This window comes from Sceloporus undulatus, chromosome 3, assembly GCF_019175285.1.
Source record: "Sceloporus undulatus isolate JIND9_A2432 ecotype Alabama chromosome 3, SceUnd_v1.1, whole genome shotgun sequence".
Lineage (NCBI taxonomy): Eukaryota > Metazoa > Chordata > Lepidosauria > Squamata > Phrynosomatidae > Sceloporus > Sceloporus undulatus.
In genome coordinates, this window is record NC_056524.1 from 265,032,391 (window position 1) to 265,041,275 (window position 8,885).

Sequence of the window (8,885 nt, forward strand, 5' to 3'; positions counted from 1 at the left end):
TTCTTACCTGCCTCGTTCTATGGATCAAGGTAACAACAGCAACAAATCCATAATGAACAACACAATTAAAACATGACAACAGTTTAAAAGGACAAATGACATACACATTTTAAAACAGCCCATATTTAAAATTAAGCATCTAAATTGACAATTTAAAAATCATCTTCATAAGCCTGCTGGAAGAGATGGGTCTTTAATGATCTTTTAAGCTCAGACAGCATATTCAGCTGATGAATCTCTTCCAGCAGATCATTCCACAATCTAAGGGCGGCTGAAGAAAAAGTCATGTGGCTGACAGTCACCAACCTAGACCAGGAGTAAATGTGCACCAGAGTTGCTGAGTGTACTGAGTGGATTATATGAAAGGAAAAAATCCTGTAGGTAACCGAGACCCAACCCTTATAGGGCTTTAAAGGTAATAACCATCACTTTGTACCTTGTCTGGAAACCAATTGCAAGGTAAATATCTTTGTAAATTTTGAGGACAGGGAAACCTTTCCACCTGGTTGTGAACACCATCAAGACAAGAAAGTCTAGCATCATGAGGATGCTGTCTCTTCAGAACAGGGAAAACCCAGTAGTACCAGATTCAGGCTAAGATCCTGACACACACTGGTGGATCATAAATTTCTGCCAGGTGTAACATCTTCCCACCATACTCTCACTCTCTCTGTGTCTACTTGCTTTCTGGCTAGTTAATCTAATCTCAGTGGCCATCAGATATCAAGGGTGGATGAGGATTAACCAGATATTTCTCCAACTCCATTCCTGATACACACACACATAAAAAAAAAATCACTGAGAGAGCATCTGCTGAGGCTATTTGCTGCAGATGGTTGACATGGTTGGCCCATCAACGAAGGGTGAGAGAATCACATTAGGGGGCAGATGCTGTGAGGCAGCATCCTCATCCCTCCAGCTGTCCTCATGAGCCCCACTCCCCAGACATTTCTTTTTGCTGGAGCTGCACATGCTAAGATGGTTGAATTAAAGAAGTGGTCTACAGTCCATTGGTGATGCTTAAGATTGGCTTCCATTCTTCCATTCCATGAAATTATGTAGATAGGATGCCCAGGGCAGGATATGATGGAGAGTAGAGGCATGGCGGAGTGGACAGCTCTGTTCTTGCTATCATCTTCATGCCGCTTCTCCCATTCTCTACCAGCAACACAATAGGAGGGGATGGCTGTGGCTGAAAGTTGGAATGTGGATGGTAAGAAAGTACAAGTAACTACATCTTGTTTGACAGAGTTTTCTGGTAGCCCACCTTGTTCCACAATCTGTTCAGGATTAAGGTTACAGGAGCCCTGTTCTATATCCAACCTGGAAACCCTAATTTATAGTTGCTGAGGTTGCTTTGAACAGTCAGACTTGAACATGGGAGGGGGAACAGTTGTATGGGAAGAGGCTTCAGAATCTCTCCCCCACTCCAAAAAAACCTCTATGCATTTATAATATTAATTTCTGCTAAGAATCTGTTCAGCACTATGAACATCTGCTTCAACACCTTTTAACAAGCATATTTCTTCTTTTGGAATAATCTTGCCACCATATAGATGCATTGGATCCAGCTTTGTGGTGAGTAGACAAAGCCAATTCAGAGTGAAGGCAATGCTTTCTCTGTGACTTTGACCTCACTCTGAAGGAATGAACACATCCTGAAGGCAGTGCTTCCTCTGCCACTTTGCCCTCACATTGAACACCTCCACACTCCTTTGAGATCTCACTCCATAACAAGAGGGCAGTAATACTCCTGATTGCAAGATACTTTGACCTAAAGAGTTTGCATGGACCTGGATGCAATGAATACTCTGGAAAATTCTGAAAGTATAGCCATGATGTGAAAAGATTATGTTTGGATTAAATGCAATAAGAGTATCCAGAGTTTTAGAAAGTAAGAACAATGCTACTGACATAAAAATACAACATCATACCTTCTCTTTCATGGCAAATCTATTTTATCATCTTCTCATTTCTAGCAATCTATATCTTTAAATTGTTCATTGATTTTAAGAGGGAAAGATGTGACTTGAAGGCCTAGATGGAAGTCCTCCTGACTCTGATGGTGCAACAAAAACTTGTGACCAGATTGGTCTCTCTCTCTGCCTGGAGTGTTCTGGCGTGCGGCACAGATTCTGTCTAGCTCAGCGCATGTGTGTGAGCCACTGCTGTGCTTTGTTGTCTCTGTGGGCCAAGAACCATTTCATTACTATTACTGATCATCTTAAGCAGAGATGGCCCAATTTATGAGGACTGCTTAATGAGAATGGATTAATCTGAAAGGACAGTCCCCTTAAGATGTGGCTGCAAATGCTAAAAGATTCAAATATTCAATCAAATGCTCACTTGTGGTTTTAATGTGTTTCTATATTGCTTCTTTGCAAGGGAATGTGAGACTTAGCCAAGAGACATTCTGAATTGGAAGTTTCTGGATGTGATGGGCAGGAATTTTCCCCCCACTGAAAAGGGGAAAGGGGACATGAAAAGAAAAGAACAGCAGCAAGAAAAAGAATAATAATGTTGATTGAAATTCACCAGAGTCCCAGAGAAATTCATTTTAAAAAGTCTGTTGTTTAGAGGAAAACTATGGTCCTCTCCAATGGGATTTCATGAGGTAGTTTTCCTAGCTATCACAGTGAAGGACATTTTCTGTGCATGTGGAGTGGCTTCCCTTCTTTGAAATGAGTGGTGGTTTTTCCAAAGTCTAATTCATCATCATCACTACCACCATAACCACTATTGTCCTCATCATCACTGTTGTCATTATGTTCGTCTATACTACCAGCACTAGTGGAAGTACCAGATTCACATGGGTTAGAAATTTCTTAGTGCCCCCCCTCCCCCGGCCGCCCTGCTCAGTCTTTTTCTTTCTCCATGCCTTCACCGCTTCTTCTTCCTCACTGGCTTACTCCCTTCATTGCAGAAGACCTGATTATCAACAGTACAGTTGAAGCAAAAGTGGTTAGAGGCCCCATGGAGATGCAGGTGTTGCACAATGGGGATGCACAGTGTTAAATTCTTCGCCCACAAAAGGGAGAACAAATAATTCAATCAATTGGCCACATAGCCTGAAAAACCCACAAAAAATATGGATGCCGGCCATGAAAGCCTTTGACTTCAAATTCAATCAATTTTCTCCCTGCTGTCAGACAGCTTTGAAAATTTCTTCAGAATGGTCTCATGCAAAGAAAGAGTCTCTGGCAGCAAGGCTGAGTGAGGGAACCTACCCCTACACAACACTGGGAGGGTGGAGGAAAGGTAGACATGGATATAAAGATTTCTTGATGGACTCTTCCAGGTTTGTTCTCAGAGTTTCCTATAACAGCTCACCATGAAACATCAAGCGGTCAGTCTATTGAAGGATGGTGATGGGGAGACCATGGAGGTGGATTGAGAAGGAGTCTATTTGTTGGGAAAGGAGAAAAGGCCTCTTTCTTTTCTTTTCTCCCTCCAGCCATCAAGTATTCTTCCATCTCTATTGCCCAAATACATACATACATGTTTCTTGATATTGTCAAGGGAGAAATACTCTTGAGGGAAGCATTTTTCCCTTTGCTAGAATTTACCAGAAAATGTGGCTGTATTTCTGCAGCAAGTCAAGAGATCAGTGGTGCAGTGGTGTTACAACCTCTAGGACCTGGAGTAATGCATTTAAACTATAGGAAAAGAGATTCCACATGAACTTTAGGAAGAACTTCCTGACAGTATGAGGATCCTATCATATCCTTTTCTTTGGATACCGAAATTGTATTTCTAAATGCTCAACAACAATACTAGGAATTTAGGGACCAAAAGGACATTTTTTTGGAGTGAGCATTCCTTACCATTGGCTAAGTGGTGAGAACTGCTAGTAGGTAGACATGAATAACAACATGTAGCTGCGGCCATACAAATCCCATCCCAGCTGTACAGGGATCTTCCAGCCAAGCTGCCTGTTTACCATATCAACTTTACCTTGTTACATTCCAGGTTCCTTATTCTGTACTCACCACCTTGGGACTAACAATTGGATTTAGGCCTTTGTTTGTGTACCTTCCGACTGTCTTGATTTGGCAAGGAAAGTCATAGAATTGTAGAATCATAGAGTTGGAAGAGACCACCAGGGCCATTCAGTCCAACCGTCTGCCATTCAGGAAGACACATTCAAAACACTCCTGACAGATGGCCATCCAGCCTCTGTTTAAAAACCTCCAAAGAAGGTTTTTGGACTCCAACACACTCTCAAACATCTTTTACCTTCAGAAAGTTCTTCCTAATGTTGAAGTGGAATCTCTTTGCCTGATGTTTGAATGCATTGCTCCATGTCCTTGTCTCTGGAGCAGCAGAAAACAAGCTTGCTCTATCCTCATTATGGCATCTCTTCAATTATTTAAATATAGCCATCATGTTACCTGTTAATTTTCTCTTTCCCAAGCTAAACAGTTCCCTAAACTGCTGCTCATAGGGCATGGTTTTCAGTCCTGATTAATTCTCTGTCATCCCACTATTTCAACTGCTTTTACAATATTCCCATTTCTCTCCCACATTCCCTTTTGACCTCAGTTTACATCTGTTGCTGGCCTCCCCCGTAGGCTGAGGCAAAAGCAAACTGCTGCAGCCTTTCCTAGCTTGTATTCTACCTCACTGATAACTTTTGCCAACTTGATCATACTCTGATGTATCGCCACACATGTCCCAGTTTTCATTTGTGAAATGTTGGAGGGTTAGTGTTTCTTGTTTCATGGTTCATTTGTGAAATGTTTGAGGAGAGAGAAACCAGGACATTTTAAAAGCTGCTTAAAAGTAGGATGCTAGAGGATTAATTGGGACTGTATCTGTCAGATGAGGATGGTTCAAGTATATGAATACATCCGTAGGAGATTGGCCAAAAATGTTCAACCGCATGTGTAAAGTAACTTACACAATATGACTAAAATACTATTCTGACCATTATCTCCTCCGCTTTACCCTTTTTTATTTTGGCCCCAAATAAAATTACCAGCTTGGTAGATGGAGGGAATGCTGTGGATATAGTATATCTTGATTTCAGTAAGGCCTTTGACAAGGTTTCCCATGATATTGTTGCAAACAAGCTTGAAAATTTGTGGGCTAGACAAAGTAACTGTTAAATGGATCTGTAATTGGTTGACCGGCCGAACCCAAAGGGTGCTCAACAATGGCTCTTTTTCATCCTGGAGAGAAGTGACCATTGGGGTCCCACAGGGCTCTGTCCTGGGCCCAGTGTTATTCAACATCTTTATCAATGACCTGGATGACAGAATTGGGAGCATACTTATCAAATTTGCAGATGACACCAAATTAGGAGGAATAGTTAATACTTCAGAGGACAGGATCAACATTCAAAATGATCTGAATAGACTAGAAAGCTGGGCCAAAGCTAACAAAATGAAATTCAACACAGAGAAATGTAAGGTACTGCACTTAGGGCAGAAAAATGAAATGCACAGATACAGGATGGAAGACACATTGCTGAATGAAACTACGTGTGAAAGGGATCTAGGAGTCCAAGTAGACCATAAGTTGAACCTGAGTCAACAGTGCGATGCGGCAGCTAAAAAGGCCAATGCAATTTTAGGCTGCATCAATAAAAGTATAGTGTCTAGATCAAGAGACGTAATAGTGCCACTGTATTCTGCTCTGGTCAGGCCCCACCTGGAATATTGTGTCCAGTTCTGGGCACCACAATTCAAAAAGGACATTGAGAAACTGGAGCGTGTCCAAAGGAGGGCAACTAAAATGGTGAAAGGTCTGGAAACCTTGCCCTATGAGGAACGACTCAGGGAGCTGGGGATGTTTAGCCTGGAGAAGAGAAGGTTAAGAGGTGATATGATAGCCCTGTTTAAATATTTGAAGGGATGTCATATTGAGGAGGGAGCAAGCTTGTTTTCTGCTGCTCCAGAGAACAGGACCCGGAACAATGGATGCAAGCTACAGGAAAAGAGATTCCACCTCAACATTAGGAGGAACTTCCTGACAGTAAGGGCTGTTCGACAGTGGAATGCACTTCCTTGGAAGGTGATAGAGTCTCCTTCCTTGGAGGTCTTTAAACAGAGGCTGGATGGCCATCTGTCAGGGATGCTTTGATTTGGATTTCCTGCATGGCAGGGGGTTGGACTGGATGGCCCTAGTGGTCTCTTCCAACTCTATGATTCTATGATTCTACCCTGATTTTGATACATTTTTAGCCAACCCAGGCGCTATATATATATATATATATATATATATATATAGAGAGAGAGAGAGAGAGAGAGAGAGAGCGCAAGGCCATTTTAGAGCCTAGAGAGCCTTTTAAAAGAAAAAGCATATATGTGGTCTCACCTGGAGCCAATTTAGGTACAAAAAGAGGGGTTTTTTTTTTTTTAAAAGAAGTCAACTTCTGGTTGACTTTCTTTTCAATAACCCTTTCTCTTAGACATAAAATGTCCTCAAAGGAGACCATTTGGGCCAATATATATATGCATATGGGATGCTGAGGGGCCCTATTGGCTCAAAATGACCTTGTGGGTTGCATGTGGTCCATGTGCCAACTTTTCCCACCCTTGTTCTAGGTTGACCTTCTAGTACATCATTTGCATACTTTCATTTGTGTACTGGCATTTCTCTGATCCAGCTAGAAGACAAACTTCTCTCACTGGTGTAGCTCATCAGTTCTCAAACTTTTTATCCTTGTGACCCCCTTTACATCTTCAATTGGCCCTCCATATCTGTGACTTTGACTATTTGCTGTTATGAGTAATACGTTTCTCTAGGAATCTCTAGGTCCTCCAGTGGAACTCTGCCAGAACTTTAGCATAGAGTTGCGCTGGAGAACCTAGAGGTTCCTAGAGAAAACACTTGTAAGTCCCCCAGCATGATTCTATGATCAACCTTTGGACGATATTGACCATGAGTTGTATTGGAGGACCTGGAGATACCTTGACAGGTGTTCTCATAAGTAAAAACAATAGTGTTTTTTTTTATTTGCAGTTTTTCCACATTCACGGAGGTCCTTCACCCCTAATGCCAGCGAATGTGGAGGGACCACTGTACATGTGGATGGCACCATGCCACAAATTCATCATAGTATATGAATAAAAATATTTGGTTTGGTTGTCTGCATATTTTTATTCACACATATGTGTATATTGATATTTTAACATTTTATAAGAAAATAAAACTGTTCAAATTAGAACAGATTTAGTTAATCTTGTGTCCTCCCAGGGATCCTGTCTCACATTTTGAAAACCACTGATGTAGCTTTTACTCCTTATCTTCATCAATGCTGGTAATTTGTTCACACCATTAGACATAGTTTGGGATCATCTAGAAGCTCACACACATGATGTCCCCAATTATTCTTTACCATTTTCCCTATTGTGTAGCTCAATGGCAAATCCATTATTAATATCAGCACTAATGTTCTGCACAGAAAGAGTTTTGTATATGAAACTGCTGTCCGTTGTGAATATTATTGTCAGTGCATTCTACCTCCGTAATAACATTTCTGGTGGCACACTAAAATTACAAAAGAATGTCTTTGTAAATAAGAAATGAAGCCTGGGACTTGGAGCCAAGAGACCACCTATTAAAAAATGTGTTGACAAAATGGAGCTGAATTCAGGGATGGAGACAGGTTCATGAAAGACTTTTGTATATGTGACATATGAGGAACGGTGTGAAGGAACTAGGGATTGTTTAGCCAAGGGGAGAAAAAGAGTCAGGATGACACAGTAACAATGACATGACAACAGTCTTCAAATATTTAAAAGTTCTGGCAACGGAATGGGAGAACAGTTTTCCATTTGCCACTCATGAATGGGCCCCAGTTATCAAATTTGTAGGAAGATACCATCATGCTAAAAAATACTAAGCCACAGAGAAAACAGGGAGATACATTCCTAAGCACTCCATGGATGGATGTTTTTATTTTGGAAAAAGGACTTTTTCCAAAATAAAAGCAGCCATCCAGTGAGCGCTTGGAGACAAGTCTTCCTTTCCTCCGCTATGGATCCTGTTGGCTGCTCTCCAATTTTTATTTCTTTTTCTATAAAAAATATCACGGGGAACTTTTTAACAACCCTCTTGTGAGAGCTATTGTGACAGCAAATACATCAGTAGGCTGCATCTGCCCTGCAGAAATAATCCAGTTTGATGCCACTTTAACTGTCATGGCTCAGTGTGATAGAATTCTAGGAACTGTAATAAAATAAATAAATCGTTTATTTATATCCCGCCTTTCCTTGGAGATCAAGGCGGGTTACATAACAATAAAATATACAAAAGTAAACAGATAAAATACAAGATAAAAACAGTATAATGAAAATACAGATTAAAAAAATCATACAAAAAAACTAGCTGAAGTACAAGTGCAAAAGAGGGAGTTTGTTGTGGTACCAGAACAGAGCTTAAGTCAGTTTTCATTCATCCCTAGGCTACTGCTTTGTAAACTCAGAATAGCTACTATGAATAATATTGGGGATATGAATCAATTATATGTTTTATTAAATAAACAGAGTTTGTGGATGCATAAATATATTATCATATAAGGGAGGTAGAACAAATAGTTATATAAATATCCATTAGTTAGGGAGGGAAAGTCAGTAGTATTTATTAGTTATAGTTTAGTAGTTTAAATGTATTTTATAATTGTTTGTGTTTGTTTGTCTTAGTTGTATATAAAAATATGTTTGTGTTTGCATTTGTGTTTAATAAAGTGTTTTTAAATGAAAAGCTACTACCAATAGTAACAGTAATAATAACAGTGTAGTAGAAGGAAGAGGCTCCTCCCTCCTTAACTGTCATCTTGGTCTGAGAGGGAGTGATCAGGCAGACCCAGTTCCATCAGGGCTAGCCTGAAGGAAGAGGCTCCTCCCTCCTTAACTGTCATCTTCTGGCCTCCTATTCCC

General features: G+C 40.6%; 1 long non-coding RNA gene across 1 annotated transcript in view; it reads left to right on the forward strand.

Moving 5' to 3' along the window:
* LOC121926681 overlaps window positions 1-7,048 on the forward strand; it is a 51,400-nt gene extending 44,352 nt beyond the window's left edge. Inside the window, exon 4 of the long non-coding RNA XR_006103056.1 lies at window positions 6,967-7,048. This is a non-coding gene — a long non-coding RNA (uncharacterized LOC121926681). The remainder of the gene's footprint in view (window positions 1-6,966) is intronic.
* The last annotated feature ends 1,837 nt before the right edge of the window (window positions 7,049-8,885 follow it).